The following is a 16014-nucleotide window of genomic DNA, read 5'->3' as shown; positions in this document are numbered from 1 at the left end:
ATTCTAATCATGAATCGCTTAAGTATCTTCGCTCTCAAAATAATATGAATCGTAGGCATGCTAAATGGGTTGAATTTATTGAATCTTTTCCTTATATTATCAAACACAAGAAAGGGAAGGATAATGTGATTGCTGATGCTTTGTCTAGAAGATATACATTGCTGTCCCAACTTGATTGTCGAATTTTTGGTCTTCAATCAATAAAAGAACAATATGCGCTTGATCCTGATTTTAAGGTTGTATTGCTTAATTGTAGAGAGGGACGTACATGGAATAAGTTTATGATCAATAATGGGTTTGTGTTTAGAGCTAACCGCCTATGCATTCCAGTTAGTTCCATTCGTCTTTTGTTGTTGTAGGAGGCACATGGAGGCAGATTGACGGGATATTTTGGTGCCAAGAAGATGGAGGAGGTGCTGTCCACACACTTCTTTTGGCTAAGGATGAGGCGAGATGTAGAGTGGCACGTGGCTCGGTGTGCCACATGTCAAAAAGCTAAGTCACGGTTGAACCCACATGGTTTGTATATGCCTCTTCCTGTTCCTTCTACTCCTTGGGCTGATATATCTATGGATTTTGTGTTGGGTTTGCCAAGGACTAAGAGGGGGAGGGATAGTATTTTTGTGGTGGTTGATCGTTTTTCTAAGATGGCACATTTTATTCCTTGTCATAAGAGCGACAATGCTATTCATATTGCTGACCTTTTCTTTCAAGAAATTGTTCGCTTTCATGGTATGCCTTCTACTATTGTTTCAGATCGCGACGCAAAATTCTTGAGTTATTTTTGGCGCACGTTGTGGAATAAATTGGGGACCAAGCTGCTGTTTTCTACAACATGTCATCCCCAAACTGATGGGCAAACTGAGCTTGTGAATCGAACATTGTCCACCATGTTGAGAGCAATTTTGAAGCATAATTTGAAGATGTGGGAAGAGTGTTTGCTGCATGTGGAGCTTGCATATAATAGGGCGAAACATTCCACCACCAAGGTAAATCCTTTTCAGGTAGTGTATGGTTTTAACCCCCGTGCTCCTATTGATCTTTTGCCTTTACCTACCACTGAGAGAATACATAGTGATGCTAGAGAGTGTGCTAATTTTATTCATAAGTTGCACGAAACAACTAAAGAAAATATTGAAAGAATGAATGAAAAGTATAGAATTGCTGGTAGTAAAGGTAGAAAAGAGATTAAACTTGAACTGGGTGATTTGGTGTGGTTACATTTGAGAAAAGATAGATTTCCTAAGCTACGTAAGTCTAAATTAATGCCAAGAGCAGCTGGTCCTTATAAGATCATTGAGAAAATAAATGATAATGCCTACAAACTTGAGTTGCCACCTGAGTTCGGGGTTAGTCCCACCTTTAACATTGCAGATTTGAAACCTTATTTGGGAGAAGAAGATGAGCTTGAGTCGAGGATGACTCCATTTCAAGAGGGGGAGGATGATGAGGACATCACTCCTTCGGATGTACCCGCTGATCCTCCAACTGTTATGCAAGGTCCATTGACCCAGGCTTGAATGCGTCAACTCAATTTAGAGGTCACTGCCCTAGATCTGGACATCACTGCTAGTTCAAAAACCCACTTCACTACTGGATTTTGAACCGACAGTGGCATACCGGCAGTGATGTTGGGTTGACATCACTGCCGGTCCTTAAAAACCGACACTGATCTATAGAAAACAGTGTCGGTTGCAGGATCCACCCAGCAGTGTCTAGTTGAACAACACTGCTAATTTGTAGTTCCAACCGACAGTGACGGTTGCTTCAAGAGTGTTGGTTCTTGGCTCAAGCCAGCAGTGTTGAGCAAGCCTACACTGTCGGTTCATGGATCAAATCAGCAGTGTTGTCGTAAATATCAGTGTCAGTTGGTGGATCGAACCGACAGTGTCGTTGTAAATATCAGTGTCGGTTCATGGATCAAACCGGTAGTGTTGTAGTAAATATTAGTGTCGGTTTTTGGCTCAAGCCAGCAGTATTAAGGAAGCCTACACTGTCGGTTGATGGATCAAACCGGCAGTGTTGTCCTATTCATCAGTGTCGGTTCATGGTTCAATCTAGTAGTGTTGGGCAAACCAACACTGTCGGTTTGTTTCTAACCGGCAGTGATGGTTATGACAACACTGTCGGTTTGTTGCTAACCGGCGGTGATGGCCCATTCGTATATTATTGTTTTATAATTTATTTTAATTTATATTTTTTCATGGGATCAAGTTTCACTTTATATACGCTACGTAGACGATAGGTCCATCAATATTAAACATTACAAATGTTACGGTTACAATTCAAATGTTCTTATCCAGATCTTGATCTCGCAAAATAAAAAAGAAATGTTCTCGGACTTCTTACAATAATCTGGCGAGCCACTCTGGGCCATACTGGTCCTTGTACTTCATGGATTGTGCAATGGAAAATACTCCATCTTTTTCCAATACCTCGGCTAAGATGAATTTTGTCAGCTCCGATTGTAGTGCGACGATCTCCATCTCTAGCAGCCTTTCGTGCTTAAATTTCTTGCGCTGTCGTTCAAAAAAGATGATATCCAAAGAGGAACAGTAAATCATTTTATTGAATTATTAATAGACATAAATGAAATGGGGATTATACACACTAATTTATCGGCTTCTTCCAATTTCCCGCCGATGTAGCGAAGCATTGTCCACATTACATAAAACCCGCATTCATTGTTTCCCGCCGGCTATGATAGGTACTTCCCCTCCATTTCGACAACCTTGAATGGGACCGGCTTCCCACTGATGTGACTTCTTCAGACACTGAGCAACATTAAAAGGAGAAACATTAGAAAGCAGGTATGTGTGATTAGAAAATAATATATTATTAGGATCGCTTACTAATTCAGCACTGACACCAGTGCATCCAGATGATGAAATGGTTTTTTCTTCGAGTCCCACACCTCGAGCAGATTTTTGGCAAGATTAACACAAATGAAGACAAAATGGTTGCTACAATCACAGAATCCTAATTATCAAATAATCTTAACGAAAAAGAAGCATAAAATTAAAAGCCGAGAACATATACTCGCAGTTGTAGGCTAGAAGTATGTGGGTTTTCTTCTTCATCGTGAATTCGTCGAAAACAGCAATCAATCTCTGTTTCAGGTCTTCCACATCACATCCATAGAGGCCTAGACATGTCCTCTTATTGACTCGCATGGGGTCCAAGAAGCCTATGTAATCCCATTTGCTTTTTAGAATGCAAAATTTTGCTATACACCTACATAAAATCATGGGAAGTGCTCAAAAGTTAACAATTTGTGTCTCGAGAGAGTAGTTAATTGTAATATCATGCATGTAGGGTACTTACATAGTCCACAACGTCAACAGTTGAACATCGAGATCGCGTTTCTGGTGTAGCTGGAACAAGCACTCCCACTCGACATCGAACTTCTCTTCTTCAGGATAATTGAAAACATGTGGCGAACGGATAATAACTGCAAAACCAAAGTTGTCTGTCTCTATTGCTTGAGCCATGTAATATTCATGTAAATGGCGCATATATGTTGTCAGATGTTTAAACTCATGATTGGGAACCAAAAAATTGCCCCTTACATACTTCATTGCTGGTGTTGTCGTCCCTTGTACATCATAATAGATGGTCACGGCCTCTTTCATGGTTAATCCTAGGTTGTCTTCGATGTACTTCTATATGTTCCTTAAATCTTTATTGTGTATTTCTTCATCTCTTGTTGTAGCGTATTTATTTTGTGTTTGCCTTTCGAATTCAGACTTCAACATAAACGAAGGAAGTGAGGCACAGAGATTGAAGAAACTAATATAATCTTCCTTCTTGATGTGTGCTGTAAATTTTTCTTCCATCAAGGAGGTAACGCTGCCACTGAACAGCCTTTTTCTTTTCTGTTGGTCCACTTTGGGAGCATTAGCGACCAAATCCAAGGACCTTTTCTGCGACTGCGAGGATGTCCTTGATCTTGTTTTGGGCTGAGGTGGAGGAGGATGACGACGAGAACTCTGTTTTCCCCATGCTGATGAAGATGGAGTCGGACGAGGAGGAGGAGGAGGAGGAGGAGGAGTCTCTTTTCTTGGGGCTGATGAAGATGGAGTCAGACGAGGAGGAATAGAAGGAGACCTCTATCTTCTCGGGGGTGATGGCTCCGGATGAGGAGGGGAGTGATCTCTATTGGGAGATGGTGAGTTATCATCATGGGTGGGCAAAGACTCACAGTCATCCTCATCATCAGAGGACAATTGGTGGTCAAGCTTAATGAAGCGCTTGCGTCAGGATCGATCGGGCCACGCACACTAACATGCCTCTGTAGCCATATATGGTAATTGATGTCACGTATTATGTATCCTCTTGTATCGATGAAGTCCAATGCCCGTATGAGTGCACTCTCTCGTGCCTCACAATACCGAAAGAATGGTCGGCCATAGATGTAACCTACTGAACGACCACTGCCCCTGTTAGTAATCCTTATGTAGTACTGGCGTCCATCTATAGTGAGTTGGCCGAGGTTTCTATTGCAAAAGTCCCAATCGTACCCGAGTTGCTCCGTAGCTTGGTCTAGAACGGCCCACAAGCCACATGCAGCATAGGTAAGGTCCTATACAGCAATCTGCATGTGGAGAAAAAGAAAAAAATTAGAGAATGTTATTACAATAATAAACAATAAATAACCACGACTCAGGTATAAGTGACTATTTTACCACATCCGCATGGTTGTAGCTTGCAAACCATTCGCTTGCTTGCGGGACGGGGATATCACCAGCATTCAAAGCAAGTGCCTTGAAGTGCGAGAAATCAGGCACATCATAGCAAATACGTCGAAGTGCCTCTAAACATATGCACACGGCAGTTAATTGGGCGCTTATCATGTTCGGGCTCTGTATTCCAGTCCCGTGGATATGGTTCCGATGATTTGAACCCCTCACAGGGATGAAAAAACTGAGTTCACACGTCCATAGCCGACCACTTGCATTAGATGCCGTGTTCTCGACGATGTCCGAGATAAAGAACCAGCTAAGTGCTGTTCGTAGCCAATCTATTGGGGATATAGTCTGCGACGTATATGCATGCAACAATGATATTAAACTAATTACAATTATTTGTTAGCATCAAAAAACAAAATATGTTGGAAAATATTTTATACAATAGCTGGAATAGGGAACCGTGGAATGGCCACATTAGGAGCGAATGGCTCATCGCCAGGGTGGAAACTGGTTCTTGTGGTGGGGGAGGTCCGTTGTTCATACCACCTGATCGATAAAATGCAAAAAAAATATGAACCTAAAATATATGCACAAAAAATTCTTCCAAGTAAAATGTGGCAACATAATTAAATATAGATCGAATGCAAGGAATAAGAATATATATAAATGTAGAATTCAAAGAAACATGAATATAAATATAGATCAAATGAATATAGATAGAATATTGGAGAAGACAACATATCAATACCATTGAAAAATGCAGGAGCCATGACCAAATCACATAGAGAGAGAGTGGATGTCTTGAGAAGTGAGAGTGAAAAGTGAGAAATGAGACTGAGAGAGTTCGTGGGTGGGTGGGATCGATATATGTGGCCGACAGTTTATTTTATATAGGGGGTATGGACATCACTGCCGGTTTTTAAATAGAACCGACAGTGAAGGTGACTATCACTACCGGTTTCTACATATAACCGACAGTGAAGGTGCATATATGTAAAGGATATATTTATTTAGATACTACAGTGGGAAAGTTTTAACAACAACTATATATTTATTTAGATAGTAATGAAATACATCAAAAAATTACAAAAAATTAGAAATAAGTTGCATATACGATAACAAAGACCTTACACTAAAATTCCATATACGATAACAAAGACCTATTTGCATACAGGTCAATGTTACCATCAATGTGTATCAACACATTATAATTTAACCACCTTAGTAGCATTCTTCTAGCACCAACTAGGGTCAAACAACAGCACCGAGGTGGTCTACGAGCTATACTAGTTGGAGATGACAAGGTGGCATCGATGAATCCATGCCTCTGCTGTACATGGCCTTTTTCTCGATACAGTCCAGAGCACATTGGATTCAGCTCGGCACCACACCAATGAACCAATGCCGCTCTGGGACGGGAAATTGCCCAGAGCACACCAGGTCTCTTTGGACATACAGTCCAGAGCACCACAGCGGATGGCTCTGTGAACCTCATGGCATCTCCAATCTTCGGCGTTGCTCTATCTTCAGTAGCATTCTTCTAGTACCACATGTGTGCACCATTTTGGTGGACTACGATGCATAATGATATTTGTGGTTTGTTGTGAGAGGAAAATATTGTATCATGGCTGATAAGGCCTGGCTAAAACCAACATGCATGGAGAGGCTAGCTCCTGGCCGAGGGCCATTTTATAGGGGCTAGCAGTCGTGGTACATTTTTATTTCTGAACTAAAGTTGTCGGGGTAGATGGGAGCAGTGTTCCAACAGTTATGGTCATGGGAGCACTGTTGGCATGTGAGGAGCATCTACACATCACTATCGGTTTTAATTTAAAAACCGATAGTGAATTGGGCCTTCTGTGTCGGTTTGAGCAACCGACTGCGATAAAAGATATCACTGCCGGTTTTGAACCCAAAACCGGCAGTGAAGGGCCCTGCGGCCAACTTTAGGTAAAAAATACAAAAAAACAGTGTCGGTTTGGAGCCTGCCATAGCAACATTTTGTAAAAAATATAAAAAAGTTTGGCCCGCCTGGGATTCGAGCGCGAGTCTCAGAGTATAGAGTGCGCGGCCTTAATCGCTGAGCTAGAACAGGGAGTTCACTTAGTTTGCTTTTCTTTATTTATTTATTAATAGAAATAATGCAGTTAGTTTATATTCTAAAATAACACAAAATTTTGTGCCTTGATTATTTAATTCTATGATAATGAATTAATGGTCTATAATTATCAAATAATAATGTTTGTGAACATCATCTTAATATTTGATTACATAGTCAATAATTAAATTATAGAGATGCGCATAAAATATAAATTAAATATTCAGTATGAATTACTGATACAACGTCTTTAGGTGCATCAACAATGAGGGCCTCATTGTGATCAATTCATACGTAAGCAGGTTGGTCACCCTCTTGAAGGATAGGCAGGGGTACGTTCGCCCTGAATGGAGGCATTTCCTGATAGCCCCTGTAGTCTTTTTCGTCCGTCACTCCATCGACACCGACAATCTTCCTTTTCCCTTCTAGGACTACTTTTAGCCTTCCTTTTGTCTTGTTGTCCCTTGCATAGAAGACTTCCATAACATCTCTTGCAAGGACGAAGGGGTCGTCTCTGTATGTGGTCTTAGTGAGATCAACGGTAGTGAACCCTTCGCTGTCAGTGTTGATTTCCTTGAGTCGGACCCACTGACAGCGAAAAAGAGCTGCCTTCAATGGACCGTAGGCTAGCTTCCATATCTCCTCTATGAAACCATAGTATGTCACATGCACGTTGCCATTTTTGTCGTGAGCATCAAAACGAACACCACAATTTTGGTATGTGCTCTTTCCATCTTGCTTTTTTGTGTAAAATGTGAATCCATTGATCTCATACCATTGGTACTTAAGATATGTACTCGAAGGTCCCTTGGCTAAGGCATCCAGTTGATTACCCAACTTTATTCCAAGCAAGCGACGTCGCAACCAGCTGACAAATTCCTCCTTATGTTTTTTATCCAGCCAAGCCTGTGACTTGCTCGGATATAGAGTTTGCAGCAATTGCCTGTGCTCATCAATGTATGGCATCACACCCTCGGATTGCTGGAGAACAGTAAACTATGCTTGTCTAAAAGAAACAAGGTCGTCTACTGTAATAGATTTCTCCCCGACCATTCCTTTGCCACGTAGTCTTCCCTCGTGATGAGATTCTAGAACTCCGACCCTTTTGATGTCCAGATAATATGTGCAGAACTCAATGGCCTCCTCCGTTGACCATCCTTCAACCATGCCCCCTTCTGGCCTGAATCTATTCCTAACATACCTCCTGAAAACTTTCATCAATCTTTCGAAAGGGAACATCTGATGCAGGTACATTGGCCAAGGGCTCTAATTTGGTCAACAAGATGAATGAGCAGATGCAATGAGATCTCAAAGTAAGTCGGCGAGAAATGCATCTCAAGCCTAACGAGAGTTTCAGCTATGTCCTGCTGTAGCTGCTCTAGCGTGGACACATCAATGACCTTTTTTGAGATTGCATTGAGGAACGAGCAAAGCTTTATGGTTGGGGCATGGATCTTTGGGGGCAAGATACCATGCAGGGCAATAGGGAGCAGCTGAGTCATAATGACATGATAGTCATGGGCCTTCATGGGGCCATAGTTGAACTTGAGTTCTCTCATGTTCACTAGCCTCTTCGGGTTCGCACAGTAGCCCATCGGGACTTTGAGTTCATTGAAGAAAGAAATAAGCGCACGCTTTTCTTCCTTCTTCAATGTCCATGACGCAACCGGAAGTTCAAACTGGCCATTCTCTAGCTCCACAGGATGCAGCTCCTTCCTGATTCCCAAGTGTTGCATGTCCAGGCATGTGGCTAGTGAATCCTTCGATGTCCCCCCGGTGTCCATCAAGGTGTTAAGAGTGTTAGCACACACGTTTTTAGTGATGTGCATGGGATCAAGACAGTGGCGTACACTCAGAAATGGCCAGTAAGGTAGTTTATAGAAAACCAATTTTTTCTTCCAAACGCTCCCATTAGGCGCTGCTACTGCATTGTCCCCCTTCCTAAGGACAACCTCCAGTTTGTTGAGTTCTTGAAGTATTGCAGGCACGTCTCGATATTTTGGAGCTAAGCGTTTCTCAATAGTACCGTTGAAATCTTTTCTATTCCTGCAGAAAAGGTGATTCTTAGGTAGGAACCTACAGTGTCCCATATAAACTATCTTTGAGTTATTTGGCAGATTTACCACATCGGTGTCGTTCAAGCACTCGACACATCCAGTATAGCCTTTTGTTTTCTCTCCGGACAACGAACCTCGACCTGGCAGGTCAGTGATTGTAGCGATAAGTACTCCCTTGATCGTGACATATTCCTTTTTGTACTTGTCCCAAACATCTGGCACACCCTTTTCAAACATCTCCACTAGTTCATCGATCACTGGTTTCAGAAACACATCGATGTCATTCCCAGGCTGTCTTGGCTCTTGGATCAGTAGTGGCATCTGGATGTACGACCGCTTCATACAGACCCAAGGTGGAAGGTTGTATATACAGAGCATCACTGGCCAGGTGCTATGATTGCTTCTAACCTGGTCGAAAGGATTCATCCCATCTGTGCTCAAAGCAAACCAAAGATGCCTTACCTCTCCACCAATGTCCTTATAGAATATAGTATTGACAGTCCTCCAGTCATGCCCATTGGTGGGGTGCCTCATCATTGTATCTTTCTTATGCTCTTCGCTATGCTAGCGCAACAGCTTGGCTGACTTTGCACATGCAAATAGCCTATGCACCCGGGGAGCTATAGGGAAATACCAAACGACCTTTACGGGACCTCCTCTGGTCTTGGTACCCTCATCTGATGGCCCTTCCTTATACCATAGAGTTTCACACTTGGGGCACTTGTCCAAGTCTTTGTATTTTTCTCCATGGTACAATATGCAATCATTAGAACACGCGTGGATTTTTCAACCTCGAGGCCAATGGGGCAGATCATTTGCTTGGCCTAGTATGTCTTTTCTGGCAACTCATTTTTTATGGGAGCATTTTCCTTATTATAGCTAACAACTGATCGAAGCCTTTATCGCTCAATCCGTTTATTGATTTGAACTCTAACAGTATGATGTCGGCTTCCAGTTTGCTCATTGGACAATTCCTATACAATGGTGTTTTGCCATCTTGTCTCATTTTCTCTAGCTTTCTCAGTTGTCTTTCACTAAGACATCCGGTCTCTATATTACGTAGCAGCTGAGAAATGCCATCGTTATCCTCGGTGTCGTTAGCTAGCGTGTTCCTAAACACATTATTAACTGTGGCCATAGGTCCTGTGTTGACACCGGGTTCCTCGTCAGCATTGTGGATGGCTACGTCAGGCATGTCCACATCATCATCGTTTTCCCATAGAACATTCACACCAACCTTGCCATGCATAGTCCATATCGTATAGTTTGGCATGAACCCCCTGGTAATCAAGTGTGATCGTATAGACTCAATTTGATGAAAGTTCCTATGACTCTTGCAATCTTTGCATGGGCAGAAGAAAGGGTTCCCATTCCCAGCATGGGCTTTGGCATCGATGATAAACTGGCTGACACCATGCATGTACCACTTGTCCGTTCGGGACAGATGCATCCACTCTCGATCCATCTCTACACAAAAAAATACTGAGATAGTAATTACAAAGAATTAATAAGAAATCGAGCTTCATGAACAACAATTGTAGCTCGAAAGTACCATTTTTGGAAAACATTATTGTACACTAATTATTGAAAAATTGAAATTGGTAGCCCCGGCCCTGTAAATTGAAAATCATAGTAAAAAACAATTATTGCACAATATTGAAGAACAACTATTCTACTCTACTTCTAAGAACTAAATATAGCATCACATACTAACAATGATGATCTTGACCACCATGGAATAATTAGCTAGGAATTTAAATGTGTTCATAGACACCAACCTTTTGGATGATGGATTCACCACAATTTGAGCCTTTCACAAATGTCCAACTAGAAAAGTGCTCTCTAGAATGGAGAAAGAACTAGAATGAGAATCAAGCAATGTAGCCATCAAAATGAAGCTAATTAAGCAACAAAATCAAAGGAGTGGATGTTTGTTACTAACCTTAAAGCAAAAAGATCAAGCCATTCTTCAAAATCCAAGCACTAGCTTCATGGTGAAGAGCAGCCGCAACAATGGAGGGAAGGGCCCAAAAGCGTGCCTTTGTTCTCGGGATGGAAGAGGGGAGGAAGAAGAGGACGGCTGCAGCCTTTTTATGTAGTAGGCTTATCACAATCGGCTCTTGGCTAGAACTGATAGTGATAGAGCACAATCACTGCTAGTTTGTGGCTTGAACCGGCAGTGATGAGTGCCCGCCAAAAAACTGCCAGTTCAAACCACAAATCGGCAGTGATGTGGTCCTTCACTGTCGGTTTTAGCCTAGCCCCAATCATTTTTTCATTTTCAAGCTCATAACTGGCAGTGAAAGTACATCACTGCCGGTTCTCACAAATCCGGTAGTGATGATGCCGGCAGTGATGTGCAAATCTGGCGTAGTGTGTGCTCGTTCTTAAGCGATCCTTTTTATACTTTTGAGAATAGACTACTACCTAATGATATTATCTTGCTTAGAAACACTGGAGAGGGTCATGAAGGACTTAGAGGATGTGGTGGAGGCGAAGATGACCAGCAAGGACGTCCAATAGGAACTGGAGGCCCGGTCCAACATGATTTTGAGTCTGCCTCGGCTTCCAGGATCAGTCTGCCTTAAATTGGTCACCCAGGACGCATCCAGACTCCGTTTTTTACGATCCACATATGGATAGAAAGCTAATTTGATAAGAAAGCCAATCCAAGTGGTCTCACATCAAAAGCTCTTCAGAATCAATAGGAATCGTCGAAACAAGTCAGCGTACAGAATCTACTAGGGTGCTGAGACTCCATCTTTTGGTCCGTTGGACCATGTATCGTGTTTGGGCCCATTAGGGGCGCGTTCAAGGGTCTTGCATGACCCTAGAGTCTTTATAAACAGCCGTCGCCCTTCCATTAGGGTTTGGGTTTTGCTTAGATTATTCTGTCAAGAACAGCTTCGCTGTTCATCAGTTTGTGAGACCCCAACTCCGTGAGATTAATCATTCATCTGCAATTTGGTTGTGTTCTTTCTTGTTCTTGCTTGTATTCTTCGTTGCGTAGGAAGGGATTAGCCTTTTTGGCGAGGTCAACCTGGTCTGTGACTTGGTTGATAACCAGAGGAGCAGTGGTGCTAAGATTGCAGGGTTCGATCTTTCGATCTGAAGCCGGATCGGTGTGTCATTCTCCGCCACAACGATAGTTACCTCTACCTGACGGAAGATCGGGATCCCCAACTACTCATGCTCCAAGGTCCCTAACCGTTAGGATGACCTTGTTCAAGTAACCAACCCTTCTGCTGTAAGTATCCGATATGAACCTGTCTAGTCAAGGAAAACCAGTGGCACCCTAATTTCATAGACCCACCACCGATTGTACAAGACACATGACAGTGCAAGGTTTGGGGAAGCATTTTAACTTAAACATTGCCGAGGGATCGTTATACTTTACCATCGCATGTAGACAAAAACATTATCGCACGTGAAAGTAGAAAATAGTAAGAATGGCATTAACACATATATGACATGGTATAGCCCAATGTTCCTTTGGGGATCTCCATCTCCATCGAACTGTTCCTCATGATGATCTCCATCTCCATGATCCATGTATGCCATCCTTCAGTGATGAGTCCACCAAGACTAGCTATCACTAATGCAAGGCAGTGAAGAAGATTACATAGTCGCGGATAGGATCATCACAGTTTGGCACGTGGGCCATTACATCAATTTGACAATATCTTAGTGGCTCCAGCCATATTGTCATACTCACGACATGCAAGCCATGAATTAATTACATGCATGCATCACATACACATAAGGGCTATACCAGTCACAAATTCCTGCAAAACAGAGTTAACTGATTCCGATGTCTAATCTTAAAACACCGAAAACACCATCTTCCCGGCCTTTTTCGCAAATCTAATTTCAGCAAAACCGCCAAAGGCAGTGAGAATCAGATGTAAAATTTTTTCTCTACAATTTTCGTATAGAATTCATCTCAATCCGAGGTCGTATGCCAAAGTTATGGTTGTTTTACCGAACAGTGCTTTTTCTAGCACCCCAGCGCCCGGAAGTAGATCCAATCTATCACCGTTGCGCATCATATGCGCTCGGCACTTGACCTAGGTTTGATTCGATCAATCTGATTGATCTCTATCTTGCCATGACTGGATTTACATGCATCACTTAACTCGGATGGCGGAATTCCGACTGGTACGAGTAGATCGTTACAAGACCAACACGGTAAAATCACGAACCACGATCAGAGACTCATCTACAACCGCGCATATCTCCATACACACTCATCCAAACCTATAACAACGCAGTAACGACTCTGATACCACTGTAGGGTTATGAGGATGCTACGCTAGCCGGAAAACAAAAATTTCGATCTCATAAACCAGGATCTACTGCTAGTTATAGATCACGGGATTACCACTAGACGCGCAGGTGCAGTGGAAGCGGCTCGATGTAGTCGAACGTGTCGTAGCAGTGCCATGCAGTTGTGAGGTCATCCATTCGTCCGTCCCCTTCATGCGGTTCATCCTTGTGCTCCAGATGCAGCACCTCCGAGGTATCCACACGTACAGGGAGGAAGCGTTGCGCCTACGAACTGCTAGGTCCACGAGGAGCAGCAGGCGCGGGCGTAGGATGGGTGGCGGTGGCTGCCAAAATGCATGGATTGCTTAGCCCTGTTGCCCACCCCACATATTTATAGGCGTCCCTAATGAGCTCCCGAGTTGGAGGCTCATTAGTAACCCTAAGCCTTGTCTAATTCGGATCCAATCCGAATTAGGCTTCTAGCCCCTTAAGCGTGCGACCCTATGGGTTCACGCACACATAGACATGGCCCGAGTACTCCTATTTGGCCATTAGTTGATAGCGGCCTCTAGCAAGGAATGTTAACTCCTATGTGTATGCAAAGATCATATTAGACGAACCACCACAAAACCACATACTTGTTGTTCCCTTTGCCTCACGATATTTGGTCCAACTCATAGGTTAACACTTAATCCAAGCACGGCCATGCATTTCTTGATCTAATCATTAGAGTGATCCAGTGATATCTCTCTCATACATAGAGAGGGGCAAATTTCATCTTGATTGTCTATGTCTCATAGCATGTTCCCGACAAACCCGAAAACCACCTTTATAACTACCCTTCTACGGAGTAGCGTTTGATAGTCCCTGAGTAGGTCGTTTCACATAATACTGGAACTACAGTACACATATGTACCAGCCGAACATGGTGACTGGAACTTATGTTAAACTTTACATTTATTTTTCCATTTGCTGCACTTGAGTTTATTTGTATTTGTCCACCTGTCCCGCTTGCAAGTGCCTCTAGTACTCTTATAAAGAGAACCACATATGTACTTTTCATTTGAAACCTATTAAGATGAATCTTCTGCACTTTCGAGAAAAACGAAACCTTCTGACATTAATAACGGATCTCTTTCTTTATATTGATTTTCAGGTTGAAGATCATGTGCTCCAGATGAAGGTTTGTCTCTTGTCCAAAAAATTGTTACCTGTTCATATATTTGAATCGAGTTCTTGCTACTGTTTGCTCTAGAATTGTTCATTTGATCTGAATTCTGTAGAAGGGCTTGTTAGCAAATAAGCATTGATAGTTCAGTGGAGGTTCAGCTTAAAGGCATCACAAGATTGAGCTTCCCGAACAAGGCGTGGCTTAACTTAAGCCTCCTTTGTGTGAATTATTAATTTTTTTTAATTCACTTTCATTCTTCAGATAGACAAAAGAACTGAAGAAAGAGGATTAGTTGACAAAGATATGTCAAGCTTGATGACTGAGAAGGAAGATGCAACTAGATTGACAAAGGATAAGGAAGATATGGCTAGGCTGTTGAAAGATGAGGAAGATATAATAAGATTGATGAAGGAGAAGGAAGAAATGGTTATGCTGATTAAGGAGAAAGACGAGATGGTTACCTTGAGAAAGGGGAAGATTGATGGCACAGATCAGTCAGCAGATGCACATGTAGACAAATCAACTACATATAACGATGAAACCATTAGGATGATGAAGGAGAAAGAAGATACTAACAATACAATTATGAAACTAAAGAGTGAATTGGAAGCTGTAAAATCATCATATAAAGAGAACCACAACCAGTTAGAATCTACAAAGGAGGAGGTGCTTAAGCTTCAAAAGGACAAGGAGAATAGTGACAATATAATATCAAAACTCAGGCAAGAGCTTTCATTAGCACGGGAATCTCATAAGACACATATTCAAGAACCGGAGAGTAGTGCTTTGCAGGCAAGCAAATGCTTTGAACATAGAATAAAAGAAGTGGATCTAATGCTCGAAGATTCTAGAAAGAAAAGAAGAGATCTGGAGGAAGTGTTAGCATCTAGAATGGATACTTGGAAGCACAAGGAAATCATGGTGAACCAATTTTTAGGTCTACAAATACAGAACATCCAGGTAGTGTTTGGTTAAATTATCCTTTGGTTCTCAATCTTTCTTTTAAAACATCATGATGTCAGAAATTGAAATTAAAACTTCTTCCCTATTAGGATTTGAGGTTATCTTCTGTTTCCATTAGGCATGAAATCCAAAACTGCCAGAAAAGATGGTCCGAAGAACTTAATGGCCTTGGTATGTTTCAGTGCAGCATGTGATTTTATTTTACATTGCAAACATTTACTGTAATTGGCATTTTATAACTTGCATATTCATATTAACTCTGCAGGACAAAGTCTCAACATACTGATAAATGATTCTGAAAATTATCGTGCTGCTCTAGAAGAAAATAGAAAACTGTACAACAAGATTCATGAACTAAAAGGTGACTCTGCAGCAAAGAACAACTTATTTGAATATGCATCTTCTTAATTTTATGAATTTTTTCGAGTTTTTATTATTCTTGACCAGGAAATATAAGAGTCTACTGCCGGATAAGGCCTTTTCTTCCTGGGGAGGATCAGAAATCTACTATAATTGAATATGTTGGTGATAATGGGGATCTGGTAATTGCAAATCCCACACGACAGGGAAAGGAGGGCAGCAAGTCGTTCAAATTCAACAAAGTTCTTGGCCCCACTGCTTCTCAAGGTAAGAATGAATGTGACCTATGCAATATCCATGTGCTTTTGATACTGATGACTTCATTGCATCTGGTAAGGATCGTATTTTTGGAATGCTAACACACCACATTTTTTTTGAAACAATGGTAGGAGCTCTGCCTTTCAATTAAGA

At 41.9% G+C, this 16014-nt stretch overlaps 1 pseudogene; it reads left to right on the top strand.

The window, feature by feature from the left end:
* Positions 1 to 16014, top strand: part of LOC136526170 (kinesin-like protein KIN-14M) — a 108486-nt pseudogene that overhangs the window by 20614 nt on the left and 71858 nt on the right.

The sequence above is a fragment of the Miscanthus floridulus genome, chromosome 19 (genome assembly GCF_019320115.1).
Source record: "Miscanthus floridulus cultivar M001 chromosome 19, ASM1932011v1, whole genome shotgun sequence".
Lineage (NCBI taxonomy): Eukaryota > Viridiplantae > Streptophyta > Magnoliopsida > Poales > Poaceae > Miscanthus > Miscanthus floridulus.
This window is presented reverse-complemented; position numbering and strand designations above follow the sequence as displayed.